Here is a 13,024-nt window from a genome sequence, read left to right on the forward strand (position 1 = left end):
ATATTTAGCCTACGCAATCCAGGTAGAACTTAGTTCTTTGACAAATATACGGGTATTTGGTGTGGTAGTGCTAACCAACCTAGTGTAAAGCCTGTGGGACATATGTGGTTATTTGTCACAAAGTGTGGTGAGAAGAATGAGGTCTTAAAGTATAAAGAATCACATTGTGGCGCGAGGTTTCTCACAAACCCCTGGATCGCTTACTCTTTTGAACATTATAATGTTCAGTTAATTAGTTTGCTTGGTAGTTTCAAAAGAACTTGAAACATAGTAGATGTGGTTATATCTCTAGAGATTTAGACTCATAGATATTTGAAAAATGCATGGACTTTTGCTTCCTAATTCGAATGACTCTAAACCACGGAGTGTGTTTGCAGTTACACTGGAACAATCACTTATTGATTTAAACAATCAGGCGGATGTGGTATACCCGTCTAAATGACTATTTGATTGGGAAGGTATAACCAAGTAAGGTTTCGTGACATACACATTAAATAAGTTCCTGATTCCGAATATAGCTATCTATGTCGACGGTATGGACATGATAAGTACTCTTAATGAAATAAAAGACCTTAAAAGCTATTTGAAATCTGAATTTGAGATGAAAAATCTGGGGAAAGCTCAACCGAATACTGAGCTTGTGGTATATTATTCCACCAGTACCATTCTTTACCATCCTAAAGAGCATGGTGCATGAGAAATCCATGTATAAAATCAGAAAAATATAAGAGACGTAAAAAGAATGTGACTGACATAACTCACCGAGACCAACAGCTAAACTGCATCCCAAGAAGATCTGCATGCTACAAAACTCTGGTAGAACCTTCTTTACGACCTATGTGGTGACCGATTCTCTCAATTTAACATCACACGCCCTTTAATTAACAATTTTTAAGACAAATCATGCTGCCATGAAGTTCACTACAACTTTCCTTCAATGTGGTGATCAGAAAATCATCGATTCGCTTGGCCAACTTTCTGCTGGTCTTCTATTCCCTTTATGGACCTCAAATTCCTATTTTTTACGAGATTCTGTCTGACGCGAGATTTTCGCGTGGTATATTTCAAATGAGCGACGATTTTATTAAGATAATGGTTGAATATTCTCTTCGTGCGGCTAGAGTGGAATCTTCCTATCCCAAGTGGGAGAAACCTTTCAATAAGGATGACTTTATAGTGGAGAATTTATTTACTTATAAAAAATGAACAATACCGTTGGGGGATCCGTTTGATGAGAGCGGATGGTATCGCAGGGAACAAAAGGATCATGCGGGATGTTGATTTTCACAATTCTGCTAATGAATCTACGCGTCATTCAAAGGATACTCGTTAGGTAGATTATCCTCTGATTCTGGAAGGTCCTTACATCAAGGGTGTTGATGGGTCGATTCTTCCTCTTCTTGAGAAACTTACCGCTTACAAACCTTGGGAGTTTAAATGGCCAGAGGAAAAAGATGTGCTATACTACCTTTAACTTTATTTATATGTTTACCTCCTTCCTTTTGTCCTTCGTTTCTCTTATTTCCTTTGGTTTCAGATTGCGACGCAGAAAAACAAGGCTAATAGAAATGCGTCAAATTCGTGCAATAATGAAGTAAGAAATACTTTGTATTCAATTTTAACGATATTGTTGCCTCTGTTTTTTATATCTCATTGTGTGCGTAGGTGGGGACTATAGACGCTGAGGGTTCCAGCGGTGATGCTTCTATTTCTCTGGGTGGTGATGTGCTTCGGAAGGATAAAGGAAAGGATAAGAATATCTTCTCCAAGAATCCTAAAAATAGAAAATTGTCTCCTCATGATCCTCTTAACACTTCCTCCTATGATGACGCCTTGCTTCCCCCTGAGAACTCCGCGTTCGTATCTTCTATGGGGAAATTGTCGAGAATCTTCGCTGACTCTTTCTCTGCCATCGACGATGATGCATTGACTCATACCTGTGAGGCGGTTGCTAAAATTTGTGACGCTCCATCTTTGAGTCATGAGTCCTTACGTGGAGTTGCCTCTGCGTTAAGTCCAAGTTTTTAGTTCGCACTTGGACCTTTGGTAATTTCTATATCACCGCATCTACTTTAATGATGATGTTATGCTTTTATATTTTAACATTCATTTCGTGTTGACGCAGAGTGATCGCATGTCTCATGCCGTTACATCCGATCTTCAGAGAAAAGTTCGTTCTCTTGAGGCTGATAATCTCAAACTCAAAGTTGAGTCCTCCACCTATTCTAATGATGTTATTGGACTTCGTGACAGGAATAATCAGTTAATTGGAACGTAGTCTTTTGTTGCTTCCGCTTTTATATTCATGCATCATTTTCGCCTCCTTTTAATTATCTGTGCTTGCAGAAATTTACAACTTAACTGATGAAGCCATTAATTATCCGGTCGAAGATGAGATCCTTTTAGAGCATCTTAACTCCTACTTAAATAACATTGTTGATGTTGACATAGAAGCTCTTAACCTTGTGGAACTGAAGTCAAAATATGAAATCTTAAAGTTGAGCATAAGAGCATGCTATCCGTTAGTAATGGATTTAGGCATCACTATTGTGAAGCCAAGGAAAGGATTAAAATTTTGGTGGCGAGAAATAACGCTCTTATAACTGAGAAGGATAAGGTTGTTCTCAAGGGTGTGAAAGATTTAAAGGAGTTTCATGAGGTTAATCTCCAAGTTCAAGTGGAAATAGATCATGCTATAAGCGAAAAGAACGCACTGGCTGAGCGAGAGAACATGATCCGCTCTCGACTAATAGAAAATGACGATGAGTTTTAGTGGGCTTCTAGGGTTATTGATAACACTAGGAATGGTTTGGCTATTAATGTTAGCCTTGAATCTGATCACACTGAATTGGTTAGGACTATTATATCTGAAAAAGAAGGTTGCTCATAATTCTTCTATAATGTCTTTAGTTTTGTGCTGCTTTTTTGCTCTTATTTTCATGCGGTTTTGATTTTTTTGTTTTCTTTCGTAGACACCGAGAAGAATCATCTCAAGAAGATTTGGGAGTTGAAAACAAATATTTCTGCTAGGGATTCTAAATACCGCAGGCTCAAGAATAAGTTGATAGTTACTGTCTCTAACTTGAGTAAAGATGCGCTTCATCTGCGTGATTCAGAAGTCAAAAAGTACATAGGGAGGATCTGTACTGATCGTAATATCCCTCTTCCAGATTTTGATTTCTCTGAAGTTCCTGCTAACGAAGCAGATTCTGAAATTTCTGATAGTGAAGCGGAATATAAAGAGTTTGAAGAAACTGAAGATGAAGATGGTAGTAATTCTGAGGTTGAAGAAGAAAAGGTGAAGATGGTATGGGTGGGTAATATCCACTCTTTCTAAGGATCCTTCTCGTTTTCTTTCCTTTTCTTATTTGTAAAAATCCTTATCCGCTCCTTGTACCATATTCTCCTTTCTTTTTTGTACACTGGTTGTTCTCGAACTTTTGAGAGTTCAATGTATATCCTTTTTCTTCAATGTATAATCTTTTTTTTCCTTTACTCTTGCGTATTTTAATCCTGCAATTTGTCATTAGTCAAAAGCAAAGCGTTTCTCTAGTAATAATAACATATAACATATAACATATGCGTTGATGATAATGTATAACATATGCATGAGTTTATCATATAATGGTGGGTAACACTTCTTTATATGTTTGCATTCTTATTCTTGCCTTTGTTAGTTGCCACAAGATAATTGGGTTGTGCGTGTTACAGCATTGCTCGGTCGAACTCGCATGCTTTGCTATCTCAAGCATGTTTGTCAATGTTAGTGATCAAAACTATAAGTCTTGATTTCTAGTCTGTTATATCTAAGTCTCGGACTAGGATAAAAAGTGTAGTTGAGCTCAATAACTCCATGGCGGATCATCATACAAGACGAAGAACTACTCAAGGAACTGGTGGAACTTCATCGACTAAAAGGTATGTGGAGACTTGAACTTATCTATCACTCAAAGTTCTATCTACTATATCTCCTATCTTGAGACAAAAGTCGTTTTGTTATATATACTTTGATTATACACATTTGTTATTTCTAGCCGAGTTTATCTTGCCTATCTATTTCTCGAAATATGTGTTGGTAAGCTTTCACTTTAACCAAGTTCATCTTTACCTAGTGACGAAAGTCATGATATGTTTCAATCACTCTGAAAATTGCTTTGACGAAAAATGGTTTGTGAATAACAATAATATAACGTAACCTAAGAATGTTTCAATGATTGAAATGAGAGTTTAGATTATATAACCATTGGTGGATATAAGCATTGTTGTGGAAACACATATATGTATAAGTCCTTATTCCTTGAACCGAAGTTTGCAAAAACTTTGTTGATCAGGAGAACCGGAACAAGAGCCGTGAACTCAGTCCGCGAACTGGCGGAAGTTCTCGACCCGAGAAAATCTGCTGGAGTTTGAGAACTCCTTCCGGGAACTTAAGTCCGCGAACTAAGTCTGCGAACTTAAGTTGGTTATAACTAAAGACGATTGTTTTTGAACTCATGTTTATATAAACTAAGGAATGCAATTGCAAACCGTGTCTATAAAGTTCATGAACCGATTCGAGTGAATCAAATCATTTTGCTTCAATTGTGTCTTGTGTAGTTACATAAGATTTCCTTCCTATTGAACAACTCTTTAACTACTTCATTTGAGTCATTTGAACTAGTTATGGTGAAGAAGAATATAGTTGATATGAAAGTGCTCATATGGCTAACCATTTGGTTAACTATTATTGAACCAACGAATGTATATGTTTGGGTACGGTTACACAAACCTAGAAACGTGCATTTCATTTGTGTGTAACAAGCTAGGTTTTCGATCTAACGGTTGAAAGATATTAGCTTGAATCTAATCAGGTTTTCATCTAATGGTAAATATTGAATGCTTTCTTACCAAACTAACATTGATTGCAAACCCTGATTTGAAACACTATATAAGGGAGAACTCTAGCAACTGGGAAACCTAATCTCCACACCTTACATATGATACTAGTTGTGTTAGCTAGATTCGATTCTCCTTTAACCTTTGGTTTCTTATTAAAAACTAGGTTAACGACTTAAAGACTACATTGGGATTGTGAAGCCAGACCGATACTACTTTCTCGTAGTTGTGTGATCTGATCTTGTTGATTCTATCGTGTTGAGTACAATCGTAACGATTTTATTGAGATTGTTATCTCCGATAGGAAAGATATAAAAGTAGTCACAAACATCTTCGTCTCATCGTTTGTGATTCCACAATTTCTTCTTTCGCTGCGTCGATTAAGATTATTATGAGGTGCTTGATAATACTAGGATGTTATTCGGGAATATAAGTCCGGGTTATCAATTGGTTCTTATTCACCTTGATTTATCAAAATACGGAACAAAACCCGTAGGTATTTATGTGGGAGATGGATTTATCTATTACCGTAAAATTTTCTGTGTGATACATATTTGTTTATTCAAGTCTTCGACTTTGGGTCGTAGAAACTCTTAGTTGTGGGTGAGATCAGCTAAGGGAATCAAGTGCGTAGTATCCTGCTGGGATCAGACACGTAAGGAGCGCAACTGTACCTTGGATCAGTGTGAGATTGATTGGGGTTCAACTACAGTTCAGACTGAAGTTAGTTTGTAGTAGTCTAGTGTCTATAACGGCTTAATACAGTGTGTGTTCAATCTGGACTAGGTCCCGGGGGATTTCTGCATTTGCGGTTTCCTCGTTAACAAAATTCTGGTGTCTGTGTTATTTCTATTTCCGCATTATATTGTTTATCTTTATAATTGAAATATCACAGGTCGTGCGTTAGGTTCAATCAATTAGAATATCCGACCTTCTGTTTATTTTAATTGATTGACACCTGGATATTGGTCTTTGGTACCATCCAAGTTATCTCTCTAGTATTTGATAAAGACTCACGGATTTCTATTTGCTTGAGTATAGATCAAATCGAGAGATTGAGATATTAACTCCTTGATATAGTTTTATCTAGATTGAGTCTCGCTGTCTAGTTGATTCTCTAGAAAGTATATTGAAGTTAGTCCATACAGATTTCTAAGAGAAATATTGGGTGTGGTTGTTGTACTCCCGCTTTTTCAGTGCGTATGTTATGTAGTACCATATACGCGTAAATCTATCATATATGGCATTCGCAGATATCTTTCATGCAGCAAAATTATTTAGTATCATACCTGAATGACTTCTCCTTTATTTTACCTCATGATTGTGTCTTTGTTTTCTGCCTCAGCCGCGTCTATACATCATCCTACTTTTTAACTTTATTTTATACGTGTGCTTTAATCTTTGATCTCCTTTCTTTCATGCAAAACAATATTAGTTTTAATTTTGTTTTTCTCATGAGGTCTTATTACGCCTCCCTAATTAGAGGTCTTATTTTGCCTAAAGGTACTATTTGTTTTTGTACAGCGAAACCGCAGGAGATCTTTACATTTTCATGCAATGACCCATTAATTTCGCCTTATCATCTCTCGTATTATTCCTTTGCAGGATATATTGACGCACAAATACGACAGACCTATACTCTCCTTTGAGTCAAAGCCCCGCGATATTTACGTCTTTTAATTCAATTCATCTCCCTAATGGAGGGTGCGTCCTTATATTCCCCTTGACTGCCCCTCTAGGAAGTTTACCCCTACTGGGTTAGGGTGGGCTCTTCACATCCAGTGATGCAACAATCAGTTGTGTTCGCGGCCTCTTATCCCTCCGCCGATATGGTTATGGTTATGAGACCGAACCCTAAGTGGGGTTTCTTGAGGACCGAGTGCATCATAGTCAGAACTTGCCAAGAGCGTACAGGTACACCCCAGGCACTCTTGACTCAACCGTGTACCTCGGCGCCCTGATCGAGTTTGTGCACTCCTTAGGAGAGAACTTCTTACCTTAGTCTTTCGACTAAGGCGCTCTGCTGGATGGGCTTTTATTTCACCCTGAATCTTCATAACTCAGACTCCAGGATCGGTGTAGCTTTCACCTGAGTCATGCTAACTAGGTTTTCCCCAATTATGCTTCATTGTTCAACAGTCTAACCCATCGTGCCCATGGATACTAACGGGTATTAATTTGATTTGGGGTGTGTATAAAGTTCCATATAAGACAAAAGTAATTAGATTGGTACGCCCACAATAAAAAATTGTACCCCTTTTAGCAGTTTTAGTAGGGGCCTAGACTAATTTCATTTTGACTGTTTTTTTTTTAAATTTATATATTTACATTTTTCATATGATTTGAATTATTTTTTTTAGGCCTGTTGGAGCAACCTGTTAAAACATACAAATGGGGATGGAATTATAGAACTGCCAGCAATAGAGTAACCCTAGGGTATAACAAACTCTCTGCGAGAACAAATCAAGTCCAATGATGATGGTTGATTGCTTCTCCCATGTTTTTCATTGGTGAAGGCGTTCACAGAGTCTTTGTACCGAGACGTGGACGCAGGTTTTCTTGACAACTAACATGTTTTTAATTAAGGTATTTAACCTCATGCCGTAATTTGTAACTAGACTTCTAATTAGACCAGTTCTTAACTTTTCCATTAAGCGGTAATACCAACCATTGAACCATGATTTTGTTCACTTACACCATGTTTGTTTACTCCTGACTCATCTGAGTCGTCTGGATCTGAATCATCTGGATCTGAGTGAAATCATCTGACTCATCTGAATCTGAGTCGATATGTTTGTTTTGAGTCAGATCTGACTCATGTGACTCGGAAATAAGTGAGTCAGTGGTTTGGTCCCATGAGTCAGGGGTATTTTGTTACCTGACTCAAATGAATCCGAGTCAGGGGTTATGTCTGAGCCAGAGGTCGAGTCAGATCTGACTCAAAATGGAAAACAAACGGTCTGACTGCTGACTCGGTCCGAGTCAGGGGTTGACTCAGATTCAGACGCCGAGTCAGCTGCAAACAAACAAGTTCTTAGACTCTGTCATTGAGTTGTTTTATTTTATTAAACAGTTCTTAACTTTTCCATTTAGCGGTAATACCAACCATTGAAGCATGATTTTGTTCACTTAGACTCTGTCATTGAGTTGTTTTATTTTATTAAACAGTTCTTAACTTTTCCATTTAGCGGTAATACCAACCATTGAAGCATGATTTTGTTCACTTAGACTCTGTCATTGAGTTGTTTTAGTTTATTAAACACTCTTTACCAAATAATACTCCATAAATAAAGCTTTGTCTTATGGCTTTTCATAGTCGAAGATTCAACGTCTTCCATGTAAGCTTGATTCAGCGTCAAGTGGCTGAGGCAATTCAACATTCAACAATCTAAGATTCAACGTCTTGACACAGAATGTTACACACCATCATATTAAGAGATCTGTTATTGAATCTACCCGATAATAAAGATAGCAACTAATGATAAGGCGCTTATTTGCATTTTTGTCAAAATACTAAAATTTGGGACGCCAAATGATGCGGCGCTCCTGAGTTGATTCCAAAATGTATCCAAGCAGTTGCTTGAACAGAATATGGAAATGGGGCTTTAGGCAACACTTTTGTAACGGTTCAGGCTATAAAAATTGAATGTTGAACAACCATAAAACAAAGCCTAAGCCTTAATTTTTTTGATAGCACAAATAAGAGCCAAAATTTTTGCAATCCTTATGGGGTTTACTCAATAAATACATTTGTAGATTTTTAGAGATATGAAAAGAGTCTGGAAAATTAATAACTTCCCGAAAATTTAGCAAAGTTTTACAGAATTATGCAGAGTTGTCTGATATCTTGCAGAGATTTGTACAGTTTTGAAAAGTTGTGAAAACAAACTTCATATAGAAATATGCATATAGACATAAATACAAAATTTATTGTAGTTTATTCAATTAAATAAATAACTAGATTTTTGGCCCGTCTACGCACCGGGCAGGATCACAAACCATACACCATATTTTTAGGTTGATGCTCCACAATTTGATTACTGTCAAATTTTATCATTAAAGAAAAAGATTACTGGCAAATTTCAGTGCTTACAAATCAATAAATTTTATATATACATGCAGCCTTATCTTTAGGCTGTGACTAAATACAACCCACACTAATGATAAATGCAACCTTGTTGAAATATCAGCAACCTTAATTAACGTGGGAAAACAAAAGTTATCTTCTTCGTCTTTCCCCACAATGTTTGCGGACGCTGACCGTGTCTTTCATTCTTTATTTTCTGATCGGTCATGTTTCTTCCATCACTTTTGTTCCATCAAACTGTCTCTTTATCATATCAACTTGAACAACAGGTGATAAACTTTGTTTAAATCCCAAGAACATACATGAGTTCACTTCTCTTTTCAATATAAGTTATCAGCTTTTATGGATTCAATTGGGTCTTAAAACTTGGTAATGGATTTCATTTTCAATTGCATTTGTTTCTTAAGAACTTTTTTGAATCTTTCAAATGGGTTTTGTTTTTTTTCTCATGAAGGTTCTGTTCTTGAATAATGGAGAAAAATACAGAGGAAGGGGCAAATTAGTTGGAACTTGAAACCTACATTCATATGTCTTACGTTGATCTGGAATTTTTCTTGTCTAATTAATTATATATATACAACACACTTTGTTAAAGAGATGAAAAAGATATATAATGATCGAATTGCAGTACTAAGAAGAATTTTTGGATTACGGATTATCTAGGGCAAAACTAATGGAAAGGAGAAGAACATAAAGTTAAGTTTTGTTCACTAATGGAAAGGAGAAGAACATAAACTAATGGATTACGGATTATTTAACATTATGTGGGTTGTATTCAGTCACTGCCTATCTTTATTGTTGCTTGATTTTTTCCCTGTTCCGGCTGCAATGCAACATGCCTGCAAAGCCAACTCATAACTCAACTCTTTTTTCAATCATATTCTTCCAGCACTAACAACTACAAAATCCTCACTATAAAACTCAACTCCATCTAAACATCTTATCCTCCAGGTTTAATGGACGGTCATTCATCTATGCATCTGGCATCTTTTTCTTTTAACCATATTTTTGATCTAGTGTGATGTGGCTCTGCCCCACCCCGTCATGCATTTATGATTGGTGTGGCTCGGCTTCGCTTCGCCCCATCCCGATGCATTTTTTATTTGGTGTCAGACCGCTTCGCCTCTACCCGTCGCGACGCATTTTTACCTATTTGATCTGGTGTGATGTGACTCCGCATCGCCCGGTAGTGCATTTATGATTTGGTGTGTCTCAGCTCCGCCTCACCCCGTATCGATTTGGTGTGGATCGACTTCGCCTTGCCCCATCTGATGCATTTTTGATTTGGTGTCAGACAGCCCTTAAGCAAGAGAGTTCTGATCCAGGTCTGAATTCTAAAGCTCAAAAAAACAACTTTGTAAATTATTGTAAGCTATGTATTCATGACATCTTCCAAACAAATACCAAAAAAGATTGCTTCAAAAAAGAATACCAAAAAAGATACTAAAAACCCAAAAGAAAAGAATAATATATTTTCTGTTGATTTTTTTTTTTTTTGATCGATTATATTTTCCTTTTGAATTACTCCTGCAAAATATGAGAGTTCTATGCCATCTAATCGAGTAGACACAAAGTTTCTAGTTCATCTCCATATCAGAGTTCAATTGTTCCTCCAATAGATTAGCATTAAATTAGCAACTCTCAGTGGATCATGTGAATGAGTCTAGGGCTAACAGTCATTGCAAGTATAATAATTACCTCTCTAATGCACAAAGTTTTCATAGAGTTAAATAGAGACAATTGCTGATGAAGCATTCCACATATCTGGACTTAATCTATCAATGCGAGTAAGACTAAAATGCCCTAAATTAAACATTTATAAAAAAACAACAATAACAAAACAAAATGTCATTTGGATGAGATAGTTTTTATGCAGGATCCTAAGAATCATTTGGGTGTTTGGAGTTCATTTATTTTCTTCTTTACTATGCACCCAATATATATGTACACGCACTACAGTGGGAAGAAACCAAAAAGAATACTGGAATTAGAAGTTGAAGTTGAAGTGCAACTGGCACTGGAAAAAGCAGAAACAGTTGTTACCAATTGAAAGATAATTACATCTAGTGATTGGCTTCTTATGTGGGTGATATATTGGAGCTGTGAACGCCTATGGAAAACATGACTCCAATCGAGTACAATCACAGACAAACTGATTGACCGAGATGAAAGAATTCATAGTACAGTAATACACTATTAACTCCTAAAATAGCATGTACTTCCATCAACTCCTTTCAGGTTGATGATGGTTGGTAGAACGATACCTATTTAAATATGAAAATCCAACACCACTTGGTAAATTTAGGAAAATGGTATTTACATGCGAAATTAGCTCAATATTATCTACTGTTGTGAAAAATGGAGGTAACTCACCATTGTTCCATGAATATTCATTGAGATCGTTTTTCCGTCACTCTTGACTCTATATGGTCCAGGTTCCATAATAGTTTTTTCTTCCAAGTGATGAACACTATTGGTTCAGCATCCTAATAGTATATACAAAAAAAAATTCAATCAGTAATGAATCTAATGATCAGCACAATCCATAAAATATTTAAGCAGGTATTTAGTTGTACCATTATAAGTACACCCGTTATGCCAAGACTAATGAATTAGACAAATACTTGTTAGCCGGATGGCAATAGCTTTTGCGTTCCTACATTAACCTGCCAGCAAATGGCGGACCCTTTCTTAAATCATTCTTTGTTAGATCATGTTTAGAATTTCTTAAGCAGTTCTCACAAAGATAATTAACATGGTTCTAGCCAATTACATTAACCTTCCAGCCAATTAGTACGTCAGTATAATGAAGCTAACAGCAGAGTAAAGAGAACAGCAGAGGAGTTGTAAATCCTACCTATGCCAACCCCAGCCAGTGCATGCATATACGTCAATGTGAAATGAGCACCAGCCAAACAAACTAACAGAAATTATATGCCAGTGCAGGCTCTTTAACCCACACATCCAGAGTCGGAGAATCCAGAAACAATTTATGCTAGTGTAGGCTCTCTAACCCACATTTCCAAAGGTCAGAAAATTCAAATCTAATGGCGTTGGCAGTAGTTCAATCCTCATTTCCATTAAATGTCAAATTATCATTAAACTGAATTTTTATATGACAGATCATTAAGATTGAACCACAATATCTGTAGGAGATGGGTACTGAAAGGTCATTACGTCGAAACCGTCTTTGAAACAAACCACATGATTTCGGCTTAACAATCATCACAATCAACTAAAGAAGAATCTTTTAAGTAGTATCGTCCATTTACTTCACATCTAAAAAACTAAGCTACAAAACCCCAATGCTGGTAAAACTAAAGTTTCTAAAAAATCGTAGCCCCTGCCATAACCAATTGCTTATGTTCAGTTTCTTCTTTCATAAACTTATTAGAAACTGAATTTATTAATCTTTCATAAACTTATTAGAAGATTCATAAAATACTCAAAAAAAAAAGATTCATAAACTTAATGAGAACCCATGATCCACAGATGTAATTGAAAAAGATGTTTTACCTGACCAGACCTGTTTGGTTAGGAAACAGAGATGACCGTGCCTTAAAGCTCTTGTATGTGGAGAAGAGATTAGTTTATGGATAACCCTAGAAGTCATATGTTGATTAAATTCAAACTGAAATGAAATAAATAAAAGTATAAGATTTGCTATCACTTACCTAACATCCACCGTCTCATCTATTTCAGCCTTTCAATAAAAAACAATCAAAACCCTAAACTGAATCAAAACAAAAACACAATCAAAAGCCAAGTCTTAGATTAAGCCCCTCAATGCCGTTTATAAAAATTTGAAGTTTTCCTCGACCTAGAAGTTTTAGGGTTTATGAAGAAAAGTATCAAAATAATCATTGATATGTGCAGCAAGATTAGAGAAAGCAAAAAGGTATATCAGTGGAGAGAAGAAAAAAACAGTACCGTTTGTAGGTGGTTGAGAAGAGATTTAAGCATGGCTGGATGCAGTTTGGCGGTGGTTTGATCTCGCCGTCGCTCAAAACTCTTTGTTTTAATCGAAGAAGAAAAGAATTAGGGAACAACTCTTTGTTTTCC

The 13,024-nt window shown here is 36.4% G+C and overlaps 1 long non-coding RNA gene across 4 annotated transcripts; it reads right to left on the reverse strand.

Annotated features, from left to right (window-relative positions):
* Nucleotides 1-9,602: 9,602 nt before the first annotated feature.
* Nucleotides 9,603-13,024, reverse strand: LOC113290258. 4 transcript variants are annotated; one of them, XR_003331559.1, is made up of 5 exons: nt 12,893-13,018; nt 12,637-12,695; nt 11,539-12,564; nt 11,336-11,448; nt 9,603-10,296 (listed from the first exon to the last, which is right to left on the reverse strand). It is a non-coding gene; the product is annotated as an uncharacterized LOC113290258 (long non-coding RNA). The 4 variants fall into 4 exon arrangements; XR_003331549.1 differs by having other exon boundaries at nt 11,539-11,628; nt 11,820-12,695; XR_003331547.1 differs by having other exon boundaries at nt 11,539-12,690; nt 12,893-13,024.

Source organism: Papaver somniferum, chromosome 1, assembly GCF_003573695.1.
Source record: "Papaver somniferum cultivar HN1 chromosome 1, ASM357369v1, whole genome shotgun sequence".
Taxonomy (NCBI): Eukaryota; Viridiplantae; Streptophyta; class Magnoliopsida; order Ranunculales; family Papaveraceae; genus Papaver; species Papaver somniferum.